This window comes from Marmota monax, unplaced genomic scaffold, assembly GCF_021218885.2.
Source record: "Marmota monax isolate L192 unplaced genomic scaffold, Marmota_monax_Labrador192_F-V1.1 WCK01_AAM20220418_F8-fsc00050, whole genome shotgun sequence".
Classification (NCBI taxonomy): domain Eukaryota; kingdom Metazoa; phylum Chordata; class Mammalia; order Rodentia; family Sciuridae; genus Marmota; species Marmota monax.
This window is the reverse complement of record NW_026694552.1, coordinates 1,560,596-1,575,152: the sequence shown is the minus strand read 5'-3', so window position 1 is coordinate 1,575,152 and position 14,557 is coordinate 1,560,596. Positions and strand designations below refer to the sequence as shown.

At 34.8% G+C, this 14,557-nt stretch overlaps 1 pseudogene; it reads left to right on the top strand.

The window, feature by feature from the left end:
• The first annotated feature begins 9,308 nt into the window (after positions 1 to 9,308).
• Positions 9,309 to 14,123, top strand: LOC124076799 (protein transport protein Sec23A-like; annotated as a pseudogene).
• The last annotated feature ends 434 nt before the right edge of the window (positions 14,124 to 14,557 follow it).

Genomic DNA, 14,557 nt, shown 5'->3' with positions numbered 1-14,557 from the left:
TGTGTGTGTGTATATATATATATATATATATATATATATATATGTATATATATATATATATATATATATATATATATATATATATATATATCCAGTAATACTTTTAATACAATTTAGAGTTTATTTTTTGCATTAAGATTCTTAATATACCATTATATCATATCTCTGATTATATATAAGGTATGTTGACACCAAATTCACATCTTCATACATGTATTTTGTATAATGATGAGGGTCTCCTTTTACCATCCATACAATTCCCCTTCTCCCTCCCTTTACCTCCCACCCCTATTCCCTATCTAGAGGTAATCTTCCTCCCTTGCTCTCCCTCCCAACTCCATTTTGAGTCACCCCCCTTATATCAGAGAAGACATTTGGCATTTGCTTTTTTTGGGATTGGCTAACTTCACTTAGCATAATCTTCTCTAATGACATCCATTTCCCTGCAAATTCCAAGATCTTATTCTTTTTTATTGCTGAGTAATATTCCATTGTGTATAAAGGTCACTTTTTTAAATCCATTCATCCTGTTTTGGTGCCAGTACCATGCTGTTTTTGTTACTATTGCTCTGTAGTATAGTTTAAGGTCTGGTATAGCGATACCACCTGTTTCACTCTTCCTGCTTAGAATTGCTTTAGCTATTCTGGGTCTCTTATTTTTTCCAGATGAATTTCACATGCCCTCTAAAATTCACCCAACCTCAACCTATTACTCAATTGGAAAGTCAATTTCAGAATTTGAGGCATGATTTACAACAGGACCTTTATTCCCTATTACAAATAACAATGCTACAATACTACTCACCCTATATGATCAATTATATGTGTCAATGTGACTGAGTAAAGAGGTGGGCAGACACTGAGTAAAATTTAGTGTCTTTGAGGGTATATCTGGATGAGATTTAAAGTTATACCAAAAAAATGAGTTAATAGATTGTCCTCCCTAATGTGGGTGGGCATAATACCATCAATTGATTACCTGAATAAGACAAAAAGGCTAATACTTCTCTGAGTGTGTGTTTATGTATGTGTCTACTACTATTGTATTGTGTTTTTTACCCTTTGGAGAACTCTAATACAGATTTTGGTATCAAGAGTGGTTCTAGAGGAACATGATTTTAGACATGAGTATCATGAGATGATTCTGGGGTTTCTAGACTTGGCTTTCTAGTCAAAGTACACTCTCCTATAAGCAAAGTGAAGGTGAGAAAGAGTGGACAGACCCTACAAAAGAGGAATTGGCCCTGTGTTTCTTTGATCCCTATAATTGGGTTTTAAACACCCAGAGTAACTGTATTCAACCTACTAGTTACCTGTCCTAATTATGTAACTATTTTGGCAATACACATGCTTATTACCCATAATAGCCCAAGTAAAGCCCATGGAAGAAGCAAAGCTCAATTTCAATGAGATGTAAATGACATTATAATAAGGAAAAGGCAATTGTCAGTCACCTAGACTGGTCAGAACTAGTCATATTTTTACTGACTGGAAGGGAACTCTTACTGCATTCATCCATCTTTTCTCCTGAGTCTAAAAGTCTGGATTCTCCCTTTGAGGCTATTTATCTCCCATGTCTTTTTTTAAGAGAGAGAGAGAGAGAGAGAGAGAGAGAGAATTTTTAAATATTTATTTATTTATTTTTTGTTTTCAGCGGACACAACATCTTTGTTTGTATGTGGTGCTGAGGATCGAACCCAGGCCGCATGCATGCCAGGCGAGCGTGCTACTGCTTGAGCCACATCCCCAGCCCCTCTCCCATGTTTTAAAGACCATTTGTTCCATGCAGTATAGGAACTTAGTTATCAACTCAAGTGTAGCATTTACCATAGCCCTTCCTTGTCAATACTTACTATTCCATGTCCATAGCTAACTGCTGCTTAACACTTCAGAATATATGTTTTTCATTACTGGAGATGAAACCCAGGGGTGCTCTATCTCTGAATTATGTCCCTAGCCCTTCTTATTTTGTTTTGTGGTAGGGTTTTGCTAAATTGCCCAAGCTGACATTGGACTCTTCCCCTGCCTCAGCCTTCTAAATACCTGAGATTATAGGTGTCTGCCACCACATCCAGATACTTTAGAATATTTTTGGCAAACGAATCTGTTATACTAAAACTGGTTAGTTTATCCTAGTGGCATTTAACACAAGGTAAGTTCAGGGATTTTAACTCCCTGATATGGTGCTGTATAAATGACCTGAACGTTTTGATGTGGCCTAAAAAAGAAATTTATGTCCTGTAGCCACAGGACTAGGATTGCTAAAAACCAAATTGAGACTCTTGTTTTGCGAATGGCTTAATTATTGTAAGATCAGGCTAGGCGGGCAGCAACAAAAGGAGGCAGATTTAAAGAGGCCACCGAACTAGTCTTTATTGAGATATGACTTCTAGGTGCAACTCAAAAAGACCTACAGAATGGACAGGAGAAGGGTCTGAGGAGAAACTGCATGGAAGCTTGACTGGACTGGACTTTTATGGGGGCTTACTGCAGGAAGGGAAGGGCTTGGGACAGGAAAAGGTGTTTTTAGAGTCCCTTGTCCCAGGGGAGTTGGCTGAACTCCAAGATTGGCCAGGGGCTCCTGCTCGTTGACAGGAGATCTCACTGATTGATAGGCGTTTCTGTTGGCGCCTGATTGAGGTTGCTTTCCTGCAAGTCACCGCCACCAACCTAACAATTATAGTGTAAATTGAACTCCTACTAGTGTTGTAGGTTATCTACTGTCAAAGTGATTAAAATAAGTGGGATGTGAAAGTTACAATAGAGACATGGGGAGAGAATTATGAAACTGGGATATAAATCTCTGAATTCTGATGAATCCTCTTTGCCAGAGGGAGAGATCTCTTCATGCCCCAGTGGAAGTAGCTCATCTACTTGCTCATTTAAATCTTATCACCTCTTATTTGGAAAGATTAATTCTGATTTGCCTGAGGAAAGTTTTATTGGCCTCCTCTGAAGTAGTTGCCATAAGAAATAATGCTGAGTCTCCTTGGGACCCTCCTGTTCCATACATACTTTATAAATTCTGGACTTGACATGAGATAAAATTCTAGAAGGCTCCTAAAATATATAATATGAACCACTTGAAGGTGTACTAGACTCCATATATCAGTTTTCTAATTCTAAGTTGAGTCTGTAAAATACGTCTTGGAATAAATACTAAGGATGTATGTTTTAGTCACCTTTGTATTAGTGTGACCAAAACACCTGACAAGAACAATTAGAGGAAGGAAGGATTATTTTATAAAGGTTTGGTCGTCTAAGTAATAGGCTAATTAACTTAATTTCAGAGTTTTGGTCCATGGTTGACTGACTCCATAACTAAAGATGAGGTAGAATTCCATGACAGAAGGATGTGGTAGAGGAAAGCAGCTTGGAACATGAAAGCCAGGAAGGCGAGAGAGAGACTTCCACTTACCAAGGACAAAATATAAACTCCAAAGGCATAATCTCCAGTGATCAATTTACTCCAGTCACACCCTACACATGTACAGTTACCACTTAGTTAATTCATATTGGTATATTAAAACACTGATTAGATTATACTTCTCATAATATAATCATTTCACCTTTAAACGTTTTCATCTCACACATGAGCTTTTTGGGGTACCAAACATCCAAATTGTGAAAGTATGGCATAATGATGAGAAGAGCATGAAATTTGATAAGGTTGAATTTATTGCTACAAGCTGCATAAGCAAAGACTGTTATTTTAATATTGTATCTTTAAGATAAGAGTTCGAAAGGGCTCCAACAGTTAGATTGGTGTTAAGTTTTCATATATAATATCCTCTGAAAAGCTCATGTGTTATGTATTTCAGGAATGTTCAGAGGTGACATGATTAAATGATGAGAGCTGTATCCTCATTAATGGAGTCTAATAAGTAATCAGACTAGTCTGACTTGCAGATACTGAAGATGTTTGATAGTTGATCATCATAGTATTCCTCAAAGGGCAATAAATACCTAGCATATGTGGGGCTCTGAGTTCTATCCTCATCCCTGAACAAAGGGGACCCTTGGATCTTTGAAACTATCCTAGCATTATTTTTGGCCAATTTCAAAAAGGATAATTGAAGTAGGCATACGTAGCAGCAGGCAAAATCCTGGCATTGGTTACCTGACCTATACAGCAATTTATTTAACATCACAAGTCCTTCCTTTTTTCACACATACACATTTACTTAAGCCATGCTTAATTTCTGAATAAAGAAAACATCAGTCACTATTCTGACTCACATTTGGCAACTATTTTACATATAGCCAAAAGCATGTTAACTATGTTAACTTCTTCCTCAAAAGAGGAATTAAAGCCCCTGGTTGATGTTTATTTTGCATGCACACACACACATACACACAGGAAAATGTCTTCATTTTTGCAACTGGTCACCTGATGGTAGCTAGTTTTTATAAATAACTTGGTCAAACATTATTCAAGGTGTGTCTGTGAGGTTGTTACTGGATAATATTATCATTTAAATAAATAAAAGCAGTAAACCAGACTACCTTCCCATATGTAGGTAGACCTCATCCAATCAGATTAATGCCTGAGCAGAACAGAAAGGTCAACTATTATTTGGGTAAGAGGAAACTCTTCTTGCCTTATTGCCTTTAACCTGGGACATTTGCTCCCTGTTTTTATGCTTCAATTAGAACAAAACTTTTTGGTTTTTGTTTTGTTTGTTAGTTTTTTTTTGCCTCTATTAGCATTAAGAAAATGTTCTTTCTTGCTCTGTCTTCCTTTCATACATATGCATAGATCCTATTGTTTCCATTCTCTGGAGAAAATTAACTAATTTTATATATATATATATATATATATATATATATATATATATATACATATATATATATATATAGAGAGAGAGAGAGAGAAAGGAGAGAGAGAAAGAGAGAGAGAGAGTCATATGTTTATTAGGGATGAAGATATGATGTATTCTGAGAAATACATCACTGGACAATTTCATAATTATGCAAACATCAGGTTAAACACAAAAATTTCAATAATATTGATAATCCCAGCCTAATTCCCTCTTAAGATTAGGAGCCACCTTGTCACAAAGGCATGAAAAGCTAATTTTGGCTTTACTATAAATTACTCCAGTTTCTAATCTTGCTTAGAATTCCTGCCAGTGCCTTGAACTCACCCATGTCTGGCTTTCCATGACCAGATAACAACCCTCTCTGAAAATTTAGTGGCACCTCATAAATTCTGGCTTTGCCTGGTCAGATAGTGATCCTCTCTGAAACTCTAGTGCCGCCTCATAAATTCTGATGTTGGGACCTAAATTTACTTGCTAAGTGCTGGACCATTAACATACTACCTGCCTTTGTGTTATGCTTGTCAAAATCCTGTTATCTGTAAGTTCTCAAGACACCCACCTTTTTGCAACTTTCTGTGCTTAGTTTAATGTCTTACAGTAAACTTATAAGTAGGGGTGTGCTCTAAAATCATGATAAAATATTTTGTAAGGAATACATAAACCAGTAGCATAACATAAAATAAAGCTGTGTTCCTAGAGAGCTGCGGTGCTATCTTCTTTTCCCAGGGATTTCAGGAGAGACAGCCCCGGCTGGTTGAAATTACAAGCTAGCTTTAATTTGATTTAAACTGGAGTCAGTAGTCTTTCCTTTGAGTTGTAGTTTAACAGATATTGCCTGCTACAAATCTAGGTTATGTCGGTATATCTTATTTGCCTGAGGGTCATAATGAGCAAAACAATATAAGTTTAAATCAATCACAAAAGAAAGTGATACAATCAAGAATCATGATGAGGGGGCTGGGGTTGTGGCTGAGTGGTAGAGCACTTGCTTAGAATGTGTGAGGCACTGGGTTTCATTCTCAGAACCACATATAAACAAACAAATAAATAAAGATCTATCAATAACTAATAAATTTTTTTAAAAAATCATGGTAAGCACAAGTTGGAAAAAAAAAAAAAAAACTTCTGTTAGTTTAATACAGCATTCTGTCTTACAGTAAACTTATAAGTAGGGGTGTGCTCTAAAATCATGATAAAATATTTTGTAATGAATATATAAACCAGTAGCATAACAAATTATTAGCACTATCAAGTATTACATACTGTACACAATTACAGTAGGTTTCTTTTCATCAACATTTCCACAAACATCAGTAATGCATTGTGCTATGATTTCATTATTTCATTATGACTATAACATCAATAGTATGGTTCAGATTCATTATAATCACGTTACATGGATATATATATATATATATATATATATATATATATATATATATATACCTACATATGGGAACTTCCTATCTAAAATTTCTCCCAAATCCTAACAGAAGCCATCATACATAAGTATTGTTGTTATAAGCAATTAAGTTTTGCTTTGATTTTGTTATGAAACCTTATATAATCAGAATATATATATATATATATATATATATATATATATATATAATTTTCACTAAAGCATTGTTACTATTACCATGTAATAGATATATTTGTGTGTGTGTGTGTGTGTGTGTGTGTGTGTGTGTGTGTATAATCTACATTTCTATAAGGAAAATTTGACTTTAAATCTTAAACATCTTTAACATCTAACTAAATGTCATCCACCTGTACAAAATATTTTTCTAATAGTACTTAATGGTAGATTAATTATCTCAGTACAATAGCCAACTCAATTTGACACAAAAAAATAATTTCTATACATTCCACTACAATGTTTCTCTCTTTTAACCAGTTAAATTTTTAAGAGAAATCAATGTTTTACTCTTTTTATACTCAAAAATAAATATTTTAAAATTTTTAAAAGATAAAAATAGGCCTTCATGTCTTTTCTAAGCTACAATTTCCTTCATGACCTAGTGTGGGAAATCATGCACCATTACTTCCAATACATTTTATTTGTCACAAATATAACCATGATTCAATGTGAAAGTGGATCACAACAGGATATGAATATCAGAAGTCATGGATGATTTGGAACCATCTTAGCATCCAAAAATCATCCACAATGCATCCTCAAACTTCTTGATCATTATAGATTGTAAAATATGTCAGAAATTCTGATTTCTGGTGAATGGCACCCCCACACTTAATGCATTTATAGTGCTTTCCTATTGAATGAGGTCTATAATATTGATTGTTAGTGCCTTATCACAAAAGGGTTTCCCACATTCGTAGAGTCATATGATTTTTTTCAAGTAACAAAATGGAATGGCACACATGACAACAGAATACCAATTTATCAATCTTAGGTGTAACCACCTTGAAAGTTAGTCTGTCAAGTCCTCAGAAGGCTGAAGCATCAGGGATCATATAAAAACAACTGGGTCATGTTCTGGGGGTGTGGATCAGCAGTATAGCTCACTTAGCACGTGTAAGGCACTGGTTTCGATCCTCAGAACCACATAAAAATAAATAAATAAAATAAAGTTAAAAAAAACTGGGTCATATGGAGAAATATTATGTGTGAACTTCCTATCTAAAATTTCTCCCAAATCCTAACAGAAGCCATCATACATAAGTATTGTTGTTATAAGCAATTAAGTTTTGCTTTGATTTTGTTATGAAACCTTATATAATCAGAATACTATGAAAGATATTATTCTATCATATTGAATATGAAAATTTGTGATTATTGGAATGCTTTTAAATTTTTTAATTTCAATGAATGTTAGACAATTCATTTTTTTAGAAAAAGCTATCATCTAAATGAATTTGGAGTAAAATGGTTTTATCAGACAATACTTTTGTGAAAAACATATAATGAGTATATGTGAAAAACTAAATGAGTAAAAGTGTACATCAAATTGTACTCCTATATATTTGAACAATTTTAAAGTGTCAGTGAAAAAGAAGTCCTGGTTAAAAATATTTTCTTTCTCTCTGAATCCATGTTTAATGTGGAAAAAAATGAAAAATAAAACACTGAATCTAACTTTAAAAATATTAAAACTTTAACGTGGGCATGGGGGCACATAAAACTGTAATCCCAGCCAATTGGGAGGCTGAGACAAAATGATCAGAAGTTGGAGGCCAGCCTCAACAATTTAGCAAGACCCTGTCTCAAAATAAAAATGAACTAGAGGGGGCTGGGTTGTGGCTCAATGGCAGAGTGCTTGCCTCACCCATGTGAGCACTGGGTTCAATCCTTAGCAATAAAAAAAATAAATAAATAGACAAAATAAAGATATTGTGCCCATATATAACTGAAAAATATTTTTAAAAAATGGACTAGGGATGTAGGTCATATTTAGAGTGCTGTTCAATCCCAGTAAAATAATTAATACAATTTATTAATATTCTAATTATTTAAAGCTTAATAATATTGTGATTATATGCCTTTAATGAAAATAACACATTACAAAAAAGAGACAGCTAAATATAAATCATTATAGTAACTATTATGGAAATAATCCATTTGTACTTCACACTTAGGCACAGAGATTAATCTCTTTACTGATTAATAGATACTGATGAGCTATAGTATCTGTTAAAATGCAATAAAAGTCAAGGATAAATGCATTTCCTCTTTTTGAGCCTGATAAAGTTAATTTTTATTATTTCCTTTCTATTCCACTCTCACTCAAGGAAGAAGAAAATAACTTCAATTTAAAAAACAAAACAAACAAACAAAAACTGAGTGTGTTGGTACATGCCTGTAATCCAGTTGTTCTGGAGGATAAAGCAGGAGGATTGCATAGTTGAGGCCAGCTTTGGTAACTTAGCTAACTTAGCTGAACCTGTCTCAAAATAAAAAATGAAAAGTATCAGATGTAGTTCACTAGTAGAGCAGCTCTGCATTCAATTCCCAATGCTACAAAACAAAACAAAACTAACAAGCCTAAAAAAGCAAGCAACAAACAAACCAATAATCAAAGAAAAACTGATTCATGTTGATGCATTACTGGATATTACCCAATAGGTTTGAAACAAAAGGAATTCATATAATTTATTTGTCTTTATTGATTTTTAAATGAAATATTTTACATTGTGGGTATTAAAATGTTATGCTACCCTACTCATGCTTCCTCCAGTAGAAATAAAGTCAGGCACATTTGCCTAAAGACAGAATGGATCCATATAAAATGTGCTCATTGATCATGATACATTTTTATTCTTGAATTTACAAAACAGCAATATACATATTAAATTGATTATTTATAAACTTTAAAAATGCTCATAAGCTGGTGGGGCTGAGGTGGTCTTGATTGTAGTGCCATTATGTGTACTGCTAGATGGGGAGGACTGACTTTGCAAGGACAAGGTTGTAATGACAGGGGATCTTATAGGCCGGGTAGTATGAAATAAGAATCAAACTTTACAATGACAACCTATTTGGAATTCATCCAACAGCATGGAGAAGGAGTGGAGTTAGACTGAGTTGAAATGTTTGGCCATGAATTCAACTGGAAGCTACACAAGAATGGTTATTTCAGTTGCAGCTCTCTTTACACCACTGAAGGAAAGGCCTGATTTAACACACATTCAATATGAACATGTTTTGTGTAGTAGGAATACTTGTTGCACAATTTTGAATCCTTACATATCTCAACATTGGAAAGGCTATCTACACTAAGCCTCAGGCCAACATCATTCTAAATGAAGAAAAAATGAAGGCATTCCCTTTAAAAACTGGATCAAGACAGGGATGCCCTCTTTCACCAATTATATTCAACATAATTCTTGAAACACTGGCCAGAGCAATTAGACAGACGAAAGAAATTAAAGGGATATGTATAGGAAAAGAAGAACTTAAATTAGCACTATTTGCTGATGATATGATTCTATACCTAGAAGACCTAAAAAACTCCACCAGAAAACTTCTAGAACTAATAAATGAATTCAGCAAAGTAGCAGGATATAAATAAAGTCAATACCTATAAAGCAAAGGCTTTTCTGTATATCAGTGACAAATCCTCTGAGAAGCAATAGAGGAAAACTACCCCATTCACAATAACCTCAAAAAAAATAAGATACTTGGGAATCAACTTTAAAAAAAGAGGTGAAAGATCTATACAATGAAAACCATAGAACCCAAGAGGGAAATCAAAGAAGACCTTAGAAGGTGGAAAGATCTACCTTGCTCTTGGATAGGCACAATTATAAAAATGACCATACTACCAAAAGCACTATACAAAATTCAATGCAATTCTGATCAAAATTACTATGGCATTCCTCATAGAAATAGAAAAAGCAATCATGAAATTCATCTGGAAAAATAAGAGACCCAGAAGAGCTAAAGCAATCCTTAGCAGGAAGAGTGAAGCAGGTGGTATCGCTATACCAGACCTTAAATTATACTACAGAGAAATAGTAACAAAAACAGCATGGTATTGGCACCAAAAGAGACTAGTAGACCAATGGTACAGAATAGAGGACACAGAGACTAACCCACAAGATTACAATTATCCTATATTAGACAAAGGTGCCAAAAACATGAACTGGATAAAAGATAGCATCTTCAACAAATGGTGCTAGGAATACTGGAAATCCATATGCAACAAAATAAAATTAAACCCCTGTCTTTCTCCATGCACAAAGCTTAACTCAAAATGGATCAAGGACCTAGGAGTTAAACCAGAGACTCTGTGTCTAATAGAAGAAAAAGTAAGCCCTAATCTCCATCATGTGGGATTAGGCTCCAACTTCTTCCTTAACAGGACTCCTATAGCACAAGAATTAAAACCAAGAATTAATAAATGGGTTGGAATCAAATTAAAAAGATTCTTCTCAGCAAAAGAAATAATCCATGAGATTAACAGGGAGCCTACATCCTGTGAGCAAATCTTTACCCCTCACACATCAGATAGAGCACTAATATCTAGGATATATAATGAACTCAAAAAGCTAAGCACTGAAAAAAACAAATAACCCAATCAACAATGGACCAAGGACCTGAACAGACACTTCTCAGAAAAGGATACACAAGAAATCAACAAATATAAAAAAAGGTTAACATCTCTAGAAACCAGAGAAATGGAAATCAAAACTACTCTAAGATATCATCTCACTCCAGTTAGAATGGCAGTTATTATGAAGAAAAACAACAATAAGCGTTGGCAAGGATGTGGGGGAAAAGGTACACTCATACATTGCTGGTAGGACTACAAATTGGTGCAGTCAATATGGAAAGCAGTATGGATATTCCTTGGAAATCTGTGAGTGGAACCACCATTTGACCCAGCTTGGACAATACCCAAAGGGCTTAAAAACAGCATACCACAGGGACACAGCCACATCAATGTTTATAGCAGCACAATTCACAATAGCTAAACTGTGGAGCCAACCTAGATGCCCTTCAGTGAATGAATGGATAAAAAAATGCAGCAAATATATATAATGGCATTTTACTCAGCAATAAAAGAAAATAAAATCATGGCATTTGCAGGTAAATGGATAACATTGGAGAAGATAATGCAAAGTGAAGTTAGCCAATCCCCAAAAAACAAATGCCAAATGTTTTCTCTGATATAAGGAGGCTGACTCATAGTGGGGTAGGGAGGGGGAGCATGGGAGGAATAGATGGATTCTAGATAGGGAAGGGGGTGGGAAGGAAAGGGAGGGGGCAGGGGGTTAGCAAGGCAGTGGCATGTGATGGACGTCATTATCCAAAGTACTTGTATGAAGACATGAATTGGCGTGAACATACTTCATATACAAACAAAGATATGAAAAAGTCTGGTATATGTGTAATAATAATTGTAATGCAAAAAAAAATATAATCTGATACTCTGGATGGTCAGCTCTCTACCCTGGTTTGTTGAGTGACAGTCAAGGGGCAGTGTGCTCTGTCCTCAAAACCTTGATTTTCCTTTAATGGTTCTAAACTGGACTTGCAATCTATGAGATTATCTAGCCCGCTCACCCTTTAAAACTTTTTAATTTTATATTTCAATTTTATTATTTTATTTTTTACAACCTTTTCACTTCTGTTTAATATCCACTATGTTTTCAGCTTAGTACCTCTTCTACAACAGTAAGTTCAATAAATATTAGTTGAATGAATAAAAAAACAATTTTGAATCCTTTGTGTCAAGTGGATTATTGAGCAAAGCTCTGGTCTTGCAACTTTTGTTATCAAAATATCAGTTTCAAAATTAAAACAAAACAAAACAAAACAAAACAAAACAAAACAAAATATCAGTTTCTATCTACTTATGCTGGGATATGTAAACTGAATCAATATGCTGAACATTTGCCTCAGTTCTCTAGCATTGAATATGTAGTTCTGTGTGGTCCTCAGAAACCTTTGATATTCCTCTATGTGGTTGATACTTGCATGGAACATGAAGATTTACAAGCCTTAAAAGAATCCATGCAGATATCACTAAGTCTCCTATCACCTACAGCTTTGATTTGCCTTATTACTTTTGGGAGGAATGTGCAGGTTCATAAACTTGTATGTGAAGCTATTTCAAAAAGCTATGTCTTCAAGAGAACAAAATATGGTTTGCCAAACAACTGTAGGAGATGCTGGGACCCTCTAGAGTACCACTTACTCAAGCAACACGTGGTCCTCAGGTACAGCAGCCACATCCATCCAATAGATTTTTTTATAGCCAGTACAGAATATAGACATGAATCTCCCATATCTTCTGGGAGAACAGCAGCGAGACCCTTGGCCTATATTACAGGGAAAGGGACCTTTGTGTACCTCAGAAATGGCACTTTGCATAGCTGTAGGACTAATCAAGTGTATTTTCCCCAACGCTGGTGCTCATATTATGATGTCCATGGGTGGTCTTGCTATTCAGGCAGCTAGAATGGTGGTTGGAGATGAATTGACAATGCCTAGAAGATCATGGAATGATATTGAAAAAGACAATGTCAAATACGTTTAAAAAGGACCCAAGCATTTTGAAGAACTGGCTAATCAAGCTGCTACAACTCGTCATGTTATTGACATCTATGCATGTGCATTAGATCAGACAGGTCTCTTGCAGAAAAAATGCTGTTCCAACCTTACTGGTGAATACATGGTAATGGGAGATTCTTTTAACACTTCCTTATCAAACAAACTTTTCAAACAGTCTTTCCCAAAGATATTCATGGACAGTTTAAAATGAGTTTTGGTGGTGCATTAGAAATAAATACTTCAAGGGAAATAAAAATTTCAGGAGCAATTGGACCCTGTGTGTCTCTCAATTCAAAAGGACCCTATATGCCTGCAAAATGTGATAGGAATGTGTGGCATTTGTCAATGGAAGTTATGCAGATTCTATCTCACTACAACCTTAGCTATGTATTTTGAGGTTGTTAATCAGCATAATGCTCCAATTCTTCAAGGTGGACATGGTGCAATCCAGTTTGTGACACAGTATCAGCATGCAAGTGGGCAGAGATGCATCAGATTGACCACCATTACTAGGAACTGGGCAGATGCTCAAACTCAAAACATTTGTGCATCTTTTGACCAGGAGTCAGCTGCCATTCTTATGACCCAGCTAGCAATATGTAGAGTGGAAACAGAGGAAGAGCCAGATGTGTTCAGATGGCTGAACAGACAGCTCATTGGACTGCATTAGAGATTTAAAGAGTATCACAAAGATTATCAATTTCATTCAGATTTTCAGAAAATTTCTTTATCCACAGTGTATATTTCCTTTAAGAAGATCTCCTTTCTTGCAAGTTTTTACAATATTCCTGATGAAAGTTCATGCTATCATCATAATTTTATGTGTCAAGATTTCACCTAGTCTCTAATCATGATTCAGCCTATTATATATGCATATTCTTTTATTAGACCACCATAGCTGGTTCTTCTTGATAGCAGCAGCATTTTTGCAGATTGTATTCTTCTTATTGACACATTCTTCCAGATTTTGATTTATTATGATGAGACCATAGTACAGTGGTGGAAGTCAGGATACCAGGATTTGCCAAAATATAAAAATTTCTATCACCTTCTGCAAGCCTCAGTAGATGATTCACTCCATATTTCCAATACCAAGGTATAATGACACTGAAAACAGGGGCAGCTAGGCTTGTTTCCTGCTTTCAAAATACAGCCCTTCATAGACTCAAAATAATATATATGCTTGGGGGCAGGAGTCTGAAACACCTATCCTCACAGATAATTTTAGTTTACAGGTGTTTATGAATAGCTTGGAGAAACTTGCTGTGTTAAATGCTGCTTGACATGCTAAACACACTTAAAAAGATAAAATATTTCAGTTTCATTTTTCCCGTTTTTCAATTTGTCTATGGAAACCAACAGAACTCTCTAGACTTTTTTGTATCAGTATAGTTTGAGAAAACATGGAAAAATGTTCATGTTTGTAGATAAAACTGGAATATAATGAGAGCATTGAGAGCAAATTTGTTTTGCTTGCTACAGTATTATAAGTGGTTTTAGAATTTAAAAGTATTTATAACTTAATTATGTTTAAGAGAAAAATAGAGTCTGCCTTGTACAACATATAGAATTTATTTGTATATTAGAGACAAATCTGAAGTGGCACTGAATGTCCTCACTGACCTTTTAATAACTTATTTAATTTTATTCAGAAAGTAACAGATCAACAGTAATGATAACTGTGAACATTTTTGTTTATTTTTTGAATATTTTCAGC